Source organism: Tasmannia lanceolata, unplaced genomic scaffold, assembly GCF_043159265.1.
Source record: "Tasmannia lanceolata isolate RefF3 unplaced genomic scaffold, GAP_Taslan_0.1 ptg000043l, whole genome shotgun sequence".
Classification (NCBI taxonomy): Eukaryota; Viridiplantae; Streptophyta; class Magnoliopsida; order Canellales; family Winteraceae; genus Tasmannia; species Tasmannia lanceolata.
Window position 1 is genome coordinate 30,001 of NW_027518720.1, and position 10,000 is coordinate 40,000.

Genomic DNA, 10,000 nt, shown 5'->3' on the forward strand with positions numbered 1-10,000 from the left:
AAGGCCATGGCATATGGTGAGGAAAGGACCACGGTTGCCAAGGTTAGGCACCGGAATGCTTGGCCTTGGCTTGCCAAAGCAGGGCATTGCTGGGTTGGGCTCCCTTGGCCTTCCGGGCGCCTTGGACACTGTCTTGGGAAGACCATGGGCACAAGGCCATGGCATATGGTGGGGAATGGACCACGGTTGCCAAGGCTAGGCATATAGAGAGGAATCGCATTTTTGCCCGGATAGGCACCGGAATGCTTGGCCTTGGCTTGCCATAGCAGGGCATTGCTGGGTTGGGCTCCCTTGGCCTTCCGGGGGCCTTGGACGCTGTCTTGGGAAGACCATGGGCACAAGGCCATGGCATATAGTGAGGAATGGACCACGGTTGGCAAGGCTAGGCATATAGAGAGGAATGGACCACGGTTGCCAAGGTTGCGCAAGTTTTGGGCATTTTTTGCCCGGATATGCCCAAGTATGCCCCGATAGGCCCGTTACGCCCCGGTATGAACGCGTATGCCCGGATAGACTCGGTATGCCTTGGGATACATGCGTATGCCCCGATAGGCTTGGTACGCCCCGATATGCGCACGTGTGCCCCAGTAGGGCTCGGTATGCCCCGGTATGTACGCGTGTGCCCCGATAGGCCCGGTATGCCCTGATAGGCCCGGTATGCCCCGATATGCACACGTGTGCCCCAATAGGGGTCGGTATGCCCCGGTAGGTACGCGTGTGCCCCGTAATGCACGTTTCGCAGATCTCCCCGCATGTCCCGCCCCTATATGTAATACTTACTTACTTACTTACTTTCTTTCTTGCTTGCTTGCTTGCTTGCAATGGTTGGGAGTGCCCGGCATGCCCCGCTGCAGAGACCAAGGGCGCAATGACTTGGCACCGCGGATGCCGGGACTCCGGCACTTCCCGTGGCACTGATGGTTGGTTCCAAAGACAAAAGGCCGTGCAAGGCCACCGCACCGCGGATGATTTTGCTCGTGCTGGCGCCGTTGTGTGGCCAAAGAACATGCGCGAATGCTCGTGTCGGAAGGGTTGGTGTCCTGGCCCCGCGGGTGTCACGAATGCTCGGTTGCGAAGACCATGGGACCAGAGCCATGGCACGTCGGATGATGGCTCCAGCTGGCGCCCCGGCACTTTCTGTGGCATTGATGCTCGGTTTCAAAGACAAACGTGCGCAGTGCCAGGGGACCGCGGATGACTGCTCGTGCTGGCCCCGTTGGGCGGCATTGATGGTCGGTTGCAAAGAAAATGCGCGATTGCTCGTGTCGGGGCCCGGCAAGCCAAGGCCAAGCGAGCCATGGCACGTCGGATGATGGCTCCAGCTGGCGCCCCGGCACTTTCTGTGGCATTGATGCTCGGTTTCAAAGACAAACGTGCGCAGGGCCAGGGGACCGCGGATGACTGCTCGTGCTGGCCCCGTTGGGCGGCATTGATGGTCGGTTGCAAAGAAAATGCGCGATTGCTCGTGTCGGGGCCTGGCAAGCCAAGGCCAAGCGAGCCATGGCAACGCGGATGATGGCTCGCTAGTGCTGGCGCCGTGCACAGTGGCCTCGCACACTCGCCCTGCACGCTTCCCTTGCACGCAGCCTTGCACACTAGCCTCGCATGCGAGCCTTGCACCCTAGCCATGCAAACTAGCCTTGCACGGTAGCCATGCACACAAGCCGTGCACATTAGCCATGCGCACAAGCCCCGCACACTAGCCTTGCGCACAACCCTTGCACACAAGCCATGCACTCGAGCAATGCACACAAGCCTTGCACTCAAGCAATGCACACAAGCCCTGGACACTAGCCTTGCACACGGGCCTGGCACACAAGCCTTGGGCACTAGCCTTGCGCACTAGCGTTCCACATGAGCCTTGCACACTAGCCTTGGACACTAGCCTTGCACACAGGCCTTGCACACTAGGCATGCTTGGGCGAGCTGATCCCGCATCAAGTCGACGGGTCTAGGCATTCTTGGGCGCAGATCCCGCATCGTCTCGTCGCGTCTGGGCGCAAACACGTCGCGTCTCGTTGCGTCTTCAGAAGTCGTCGCTAACAGCACCTTTGGTTGCCACTGGTGGTTAGGCTGGTTGGTTGCGCAAACCCTATAGGAGGGTGGCATGCTGGTGGGCGTTTTTGCCCGGATAGGCACTAGAATGTGCAGATTTTGGGCGTTTTTGCCTGGATAGGCTAAGGAATGGGCATGCTTTGGGCGTTTTTGCCCGGATAGGCACCGGAATGCTTGGCCTTGGCTTGTCCTAGCAAGGCATTGCTGGGTTGGGCTCCCTTGGCCTTTTGGGCGCCTTGGACGATGTCTTGCGAAGACCATGGGCACAAGGCCATGGCATATGGTGAGGAAAGGACCACGGTTGCCAAGGTTAGGCACCGGAATGCTTGGCCTTGGCTTGCCAAAGCAGGGCATTGCTGGGTTGGGCTCCCTTGGCCTTCCGGGCGCCTTGGACACTGTCTTGGGAAGACCATGGGCACAAGGCCATGGCATATGGTGGGGAATGGACCACGGTTGCCAAGGCTAGGCATATAGAGAGGAATTGCATTTTTGCCCGGATAGGCACCGGAATGCTTGGCCTTGGCTTGCCATAGCAGGGCATTGCTGGGTTGGGCTCCCTTGGCCTTCCGGGGGCCTTGGACGCTGTCTTGGGAAGACCATGGGCACAAGGCCATGGCATATAGTGAGGAATGGACCACGGTTGGCAAGGCTAGGCATATAGAGAGGAATGGACCACGGTTGCCAAGGTTGCGCAAGTTTTGGGCATTTTTTGCCCGGATATGCCCAAGTATGCCCCGATAGGCCCGTTACGCCCCGGTATGAACGCGTATGCCCGGATTGACTCGGTATGCCTTGGGATACATGCGTATGCCCCGATAGGCTTGGTACGCCCCGATATGCGCACGTGTGCCCCAGTAGGGCTCGGTATGCCCCGGTATGTACGCGTGTGCCCCGATAGGCCCGGTATGCCCCGATATGCACACGTGTGCCCCAATAGGGGTCGGTATGCCCCGGTAGGTACGCGTGTGCCCCGTAATGCACGTTTCGCAGATCTCCCCGCATGTCCCGCCCCTATATGTAATACTTACTTACTTACTTACTTTCTTTCTTGCTTGCTTGCTTGCTTGCAATGGTTGGGAGTGCCCGGCATGCCCCGCTGCAGAGACCAAGGGCGCAATGACTTGGCACCGCGGATGCCGGGACTCCGGCACTTCCCGTGGCACTGATGGTTGGTTCCAAAGACAAAAGGCCGTGCAAGGCCACCGCACCGCGGATGATTTTGCTCGTGCTGGCGCCGTTGTGTGGCCAAAGAACATGCGCGAATGCTCGTGTCGGAAGGGTTGGTGTCCTGGCCCCGCGGGTGTCACGAATGCTCGGTTGCGAAGACCATGGGACCAGAGCCATGGCACGTCGGATGATGGCTCCAGCTGGCGCCCCGGCACTTTCTGTGGCATTGATGCTCGGTTTCAAAGACAAACGTGCGCAGGGCCAGGGGACCGCGGATGACTGCTCGTGCTGGCCCCGTTGGGCGGCATTGATGGTCGGTTGCAAAGAAAATGCGCGATTGCTCGTGTCGGGGCCTGGCAAGCCAAGGCCAAGCGAGCCATGGCAACGCGGATGATGGCTCCAGCTGGCGCCCCGGCACTTTCTGTGGCATTGATGCTCGGTTTCGAAGACAAACGTGCGCAGGGCCAGGGGACCGCGGAGGACTGCTCGTGCTGGCCCCGTTGGGCGGCATTGATGGTGTGTTGCAGAGAGCATGTGCGATTGCAAGTGTCGGCCGGGTTTGGGTTCCCTTGGGCTTTCGGGTGCCTTGGACGCTGTCTTGCGAAGACCATGGGCACAAGGCCCCGTCCTGGCCCCTTGTTCGATTCGCTCTCGTCTTGCGCTTGCTTCCAAGGTCCTCCATGACCTTCCCCATGGCCTTGCTAGATCCCCCCCATGACGCATGACCTCTGTCCGTTGATTGGTTTTGAGTGCACACCATGCCCGGCTTGGCACCGTGTTGTCGCGTGAGTGGCATTTGGATCGTGCATGCTGGTGGGCTACCTGCCAATGCGCACAAGCCTTGCACACTAGCCTTGCGCACGAGCCTTGCACAAAAGCCTTGGACACAAGCCTTGCGCACAAGCCATGCGCACAAGCCTTGGACGCTAGCCTTGCACACAAGCCATGCATACAAGCCTTGCTCACAAGCCTTGGGCACTGGCCCATCGCAGTAGCCTTGCACACAAGCCTTGCGCACTAGCTTTGGGCACGAGCCTTGCGCACTTGCCTTGGGCACTAGCCTTGCACACAACCCTTGGGAACTAGCCTTGCGCACCAGCCTTGCCCACAAGCCTTGCACACCAGCCTTGCACACTAGCCTTGCATACAAGCCTTGCACACTAGCCTTGCACACAGGCCATGCTCACTAGCCTTGGGCACTAGCCTTGCACACAGACCTTGGGCACTAGCCTTGCGCACTAGCCTTGCCCACGAGCCTTGCACACTAGCCTTGCACGCAGGCCTTGCACGCTAGGCATGCTTGGGCCAGCAGCTCCCGCATCAAGTCGGCGGGTGTAGGCACGGTTGGGCGCAAATCCCGCATCGCCTCGTCGCGTCTGGGCGCAAACCCGTCGCGTCTCGTTGCGTCTTCAGAAGTCGTCGCTAACAGCACCTTTGGTTGCCACTAGTACGAGAGGAACCGTTGATTCACACAATTGGTCATCGCGCTTGGTTGAAAAGCCAGTGGCGCGAAGCTACCGTGTGTCGGATTATGACTGAACGCCTCTAAGTCAGAATCCAAGCTAAAGAAGTGGCGCCTGTGCCCGCCGTTTGTTTGCTGACCCGTAGTAGGGGCCTTTCGGCCCCCATGGGCCTGTGTCGTTGGTGAAGCCTCCGCGGCGGATGAGCCGTGGTGGGCCGCCTTGAAGCGTAATTCCTATCGAACGGCGGGCAGAATCCTTTGCAGACGACTTAAATACGCGACAGGGTATTGTAAGTGGCAGAGTGGCCTTGCTGCCACGATCCACTGAGATTCAGCCCTACGTCGCATCGATTCGTCCCTCCCTCAACATAATCCCGCCCCTTCTGCAAACTTGAAAATGTGACTCGGAGGCTAGAAGTCCAACCTGGATGTGCCGTTAGCTACGCTTCGCTACTCTCCTCCGTGTAATATGCACGGCGTTGCTTGGCTTGATACGCTTGGGCCTGCTCGGTCTTGGCTTGCCGGATGCCCCCCCCCCCCCCCTTGGCCGTTCACAGCTTGCCTAGGCTCGGGCAATGTTGGCAAGGCCTCACTAGTTTCCTCCCACCAATATGCACGGGTTCGCCTGGCCTGATAGGCCCGGACCGGCTCGGCCTTGGCATGCCATGGCTTCCCAGATGCCCTCCCCAACCCCCAACACAAACGCACACACAAGCCACGGCACCGCGGAGGATGCCTCGCTCGTGTTGGCTCCCCGGGGGGCACCGTCAATGCACACTGGCCTCGCACACTGGTCTTGGCTTGCCATGGCAATGATATGGCCGGTTGCAAAGACAAACGGGCAAGAGGCAAGGGCACCGCTGATGATTGCTCGTGCTGGCCCCGTTGGGCGGCATTGATGGCCGGTTGCAAAGAAAATGCGCGATTGCTCGTGTCCGGGCCTAGCAAGCCAAGACCAAGCGAGCCATGGCAACGCAGATGATGGCTCGCTAGTGCTGGCGCCGTGCACAGCGGCCTCGCACACTCGCCCTGCACGCTTCCCTTGCACGCAGCCTCGCACACTAGCCATGCTCCGCTAGCCATGCACACCAGCCTTGCGCACAACCGCTGCACCCAAGCCATGCACTGAAGCAATGCACACAAGCCTTGCACACAAGCCTTGCACTCAAGCAATGCACACAAGCCTTGCACACTAGCCTTGCACACTAGCCTTGCACACAAGCCATGCGTTCAAGCCTTGGGCACTGGCCCTGCACACAAGCCTTGGGCACTAGCCTTGGACACTAGCCTTGCACACAGTCCTTGCACACTAGGCATGCTTGGGCGAGCTGATCCCGCATCAAGTCGACGGGTCTAGGCATTCTTGGGCGCAGATCCCGCATCGTCTCGTCGCGTCTGGGCGCAAACACGTCGCGTCTCGTTGCGTCTTCAGAAGTCGTCGCTAACAGCACCTTTGGTTGCCACTGGTGGTTAGGCTGGTTGGTTGCGCAAACCCTATAGGAGGGTGGCATGCTGGTGGGCGTTTTTGCCCGGATAGGCACTAGAATGTGCAGATTTTGGGCGTTTTTGCCTGGATAGGCTAAGGAATGGGCATGCTTTGGGCGTTTTTGCCCGGATAGGCACCGGAATGCTTGGCCTTGGCTTGTCCTAGCAAGGCATTGCTGGGTTGGGCTCCCTTGGCCTTTTGGGCGCCTTGGACGATGTCTTGCGAAGACCATGGGCACAAGGCCATGGCATATGGTGAGGAAAGGACCACGGTTGCCAAGGTTAGGCACCGGAATGCTTGGCCTTGGCTTGCCCTAGCAGGGCATTGCTGGGTTGGGCTCCCTTGGCCTTTTGGGCGCCTTGGACGATGTCTTGCGAAGACCATGGGCACAAGGCCATGGCATATGGTGAGGAAAGGACCACGGTTGCCAAGGTTAGGCACCGGAATGCTTGGCCTTGGCTTGCCAAAGCAGGGCATTGCTGGGTTGGGCTCCCTTGGCCTTCCGGGCGCCTTGGACACTGTCTTGGGAAGACCATGGGCACAAGGCCATGGCATATGGTGGGGAATGGACCACGGTTGCCAAGGCTAGGCATATAGAGAGGAATCGCATTTTTGCCCGGATAGGCACCGGAATGCTTGGCCTTGGCTTGCCATAGCAGGGCATTGCTGGGTTGGGCTCCCTTGGCCTTCCGGGGGCCTTGGACGCTGTCTTGGGAAGACCATGGGCACAAGGCCATGGCATATAGTGAGGAATGGACCACGGTTGGCAAGGCTAGGCATATAGAGAGGAATGGACCACGGTTGCCAAGGTTGCGCAAGTTTTGGGCATTTTTTGCCCGGATATGCCCAAGTATGCCCCGATAGGCCCGTTACGCCCCGGTATGAACGCGTATGCCCGGATAGACTCGGTATGCCTTGGGATACATGCGTATGCCCCGATAGGCTTGGTACGCCCCGATATGCGCACGTGTGCCCCAGTAGGGCTCGGTATGCCCCGGTATGTACGCGTGTGCCCCGATAGGCCCGGTATGCCCTGATAGGCCCGGTATGCCCCGATATGCACACGTGTGCCCCAATAGGGGTCGGTATGCCCCGGTAGGTACGCGTGTGCCCCGTAATGCACGTTTCGCAGATCTCCCCGCATGTCCCGCCCCTATATGTAATACTTACTTACTTACTTACTTTCTTTCTTGCTTGCTTGCTTGCTTGCAATGGTTGGGAGTGCCCGGCATGCCCCGCTGCAGAGACCAAGGGCGCAATGACTTGGCACCGCGGATGCCGGGACTCCGGCACTTCCCGTGGCACTGATGGTTGGTTCCAAAGACAAAAGGCCGTGCAAGGCCACCGCACCGCGGATGATTTTGCTCGTGCTGGCGCCGTTGTGTGGCCAAAGAACATGCGCGAATGCTCGTGTCGGAAGGGTTGGTGTCCTGGCCCCGCGGGTGTCACGAATGCTCGGTTGCGAAGACCATGGGACCAGAGCCATGGCACGTCGGATGATGGCTCCAGCTGGCGCCCCGGCACTTTCTGTGGCATTGATGCTCGGTTTCAAAGACAAACGTGCGCAGTGCCAGGGGACCGCGGATGACTGCTCGTGCTGGCCCCGTTGGGCGGCATTGATGGTCGGTTGCAAAGAAAATGCGCGATTGCTCGTGTCGGGGCCCGGCAAGCCAAGGCCAAGCGAGCCATGGCACGTCGGATGATGGCTCCAGCTGGCGCCCCGGCACTTTCTGTGGCATTGATGCTCGGTTTCAAAGACAAACGTGCGCAGGGCCAGGGGACCGCGGATGACTGCTCGTGCTGGCCCCGTTGGGCGGCATTGATGGTCGGTTGCAAAGAAAATGCGCGATTGCTCGTGTCGGGGCCTGGCAAGCCAAGGCCAAGCGAGCCATGGCAACGCGGATGATGGCTCGCTAGTGCTGGCGCCGTGCACAGTGGCCTCGCACACTCGCCCTGCACGCTTCCCTTGCACGCAGCCTTGCACACTAGCCTCGCATGCGAGCCTTGCACCCTAGCCATGCAAACTAGCCTTGCACGGTAGCCATGCACACAAGCCGTGCACATTAGCCATGCGCACAAGCCCCGCACACTAGCCTTGCGCACAACCCTTGCACACAAGCCATGCACTCGAGCAATGCACACAAGCCTTGCACTCAAGCAATGCACACAAGCCCTGGACACTAGCCTTGCACACGGGCCTGGCACACAAGCCTTGGGCACTAGCCTTGCGCACTAGCGTTCCACATGAGCCTTGCACACTAGCCTTGGACACTAGCCTTGCACACAGGCCTTGCACACTAGGCATGCTTGGGCGAGCTGATCCCGCATCAAGTCGACGGGTCTAGGCATTCTTGGGCGCAGATCCCGCATCGTCTCGTCGCGTCTGGGCGCAAACACGTCGCGTCTCGTTGCGTCTTCAGAAGTCGTCGCTAACAGCACCTTTGGTTGCCACTGGTGGTTAGGCTGGTTGGTTGCGCAAACCCTATAGGAGGGTGGCATGCTGGTGGGCGTTTTTGCCCGGATAGGCACTAGAATGTGCAGATTTTGGGCGTTTTTGCCTGGATAGGCTAAGGAATGGGCATGCTTTGGGCGTTTTTGCCCGGATAGGCACCGGAATGCTTGGCCTTGGCTTGTCCTAGCAAGGCATTGCTGGGTTGGGCTCCCTTGGCCTTTTGGGCGCCTTGGACGATGTCTTGCGAAGACCATGGGCACAAGGCCATGGCATATGGTGAGGAAAGGACCACGGTTGCCAAGGTTAGGCACCGGAATGCTTGGCCTTGGCTTGCCAAAGCAGGGCATTGCTGGGTTGGGCTCCCTTGGCCTTCCGGGCGCCTTGGACACTGTCTTGGGAAGACCATGGGCACAAGGCCATGGCATATGGTGGGGAATGGACCACGGTTGCCAAGGCTAGGCATATAGAGAGGAATTGCATTTTTGCCCGGATAGGCACCGGAATGCTTGGCCTTGGCTTGCCATAGCAGGGCATTGCTGGGTTGGGCTCCCTTGGCCTTCCGGGGGCCTTGGACGCTGTCTTGGGAAGACCATGGGCACAAGGCCATGGCATATAGTGAGGAATGGACCACGGTTGGCAAGGCTAGGCATATAGAGAGGAATGGACCACGGTTGCCAAGGTTGCGCAAGTTTTGGGCATTTTTTGCCCGGATATGCCCAAGTATGCCCCGATAGGCCCGTTACGCCCCGGTATGAACGCGTATGCCCGGATTGACTCGGTATGCCTTGGGATACATGCGTATGCCCCGATAGGCTTGGTACGCCCCGATATGCGCACGTGTGCCCCAGTAGGGCTCGGTATGCCCCGGTATGTACGCGTGTGCCCCGATAGGCCCGGTATGCCCCGATATGCACACGTGTGCCCCAATAGGGGTCGGTATGCCCCGGTAGGTACGCGTGTGCCCCGTAATGCACGTTTCGCAGATCTCCCCGCATGTCCCGCCCCTATATGTAATACTTACTTACTTACTTACTTTCTTTCTTGCTTGCTTGCTTGCTTGCAATGGTTGGGAGTGCCCGGCATGCCCCGCTGCAGAGACCAAGGGCGCAATGACTTGGCACCGCGGATGCCGGGACTCCGGCACTTCCCGTGGCACTGATGGTTGGTTCCAAAGACAAAAGGCCGTGCAAGGCCACCGCACCGCGGATGATTTTGCTCGTGCTGGCGCCGTTGTGTGGCCAAAGAACATGCGCGAATGCTCGTGTCGGAAGGGTTGGTGTCCTGGCCCCGCGGGTGTCACGAATGCTCGGTTGCGAAGACCATGGGACCAGAGCCATGGCACGTCGGATGATGGCTCCAGCTGGCGCCCCGGCACTTT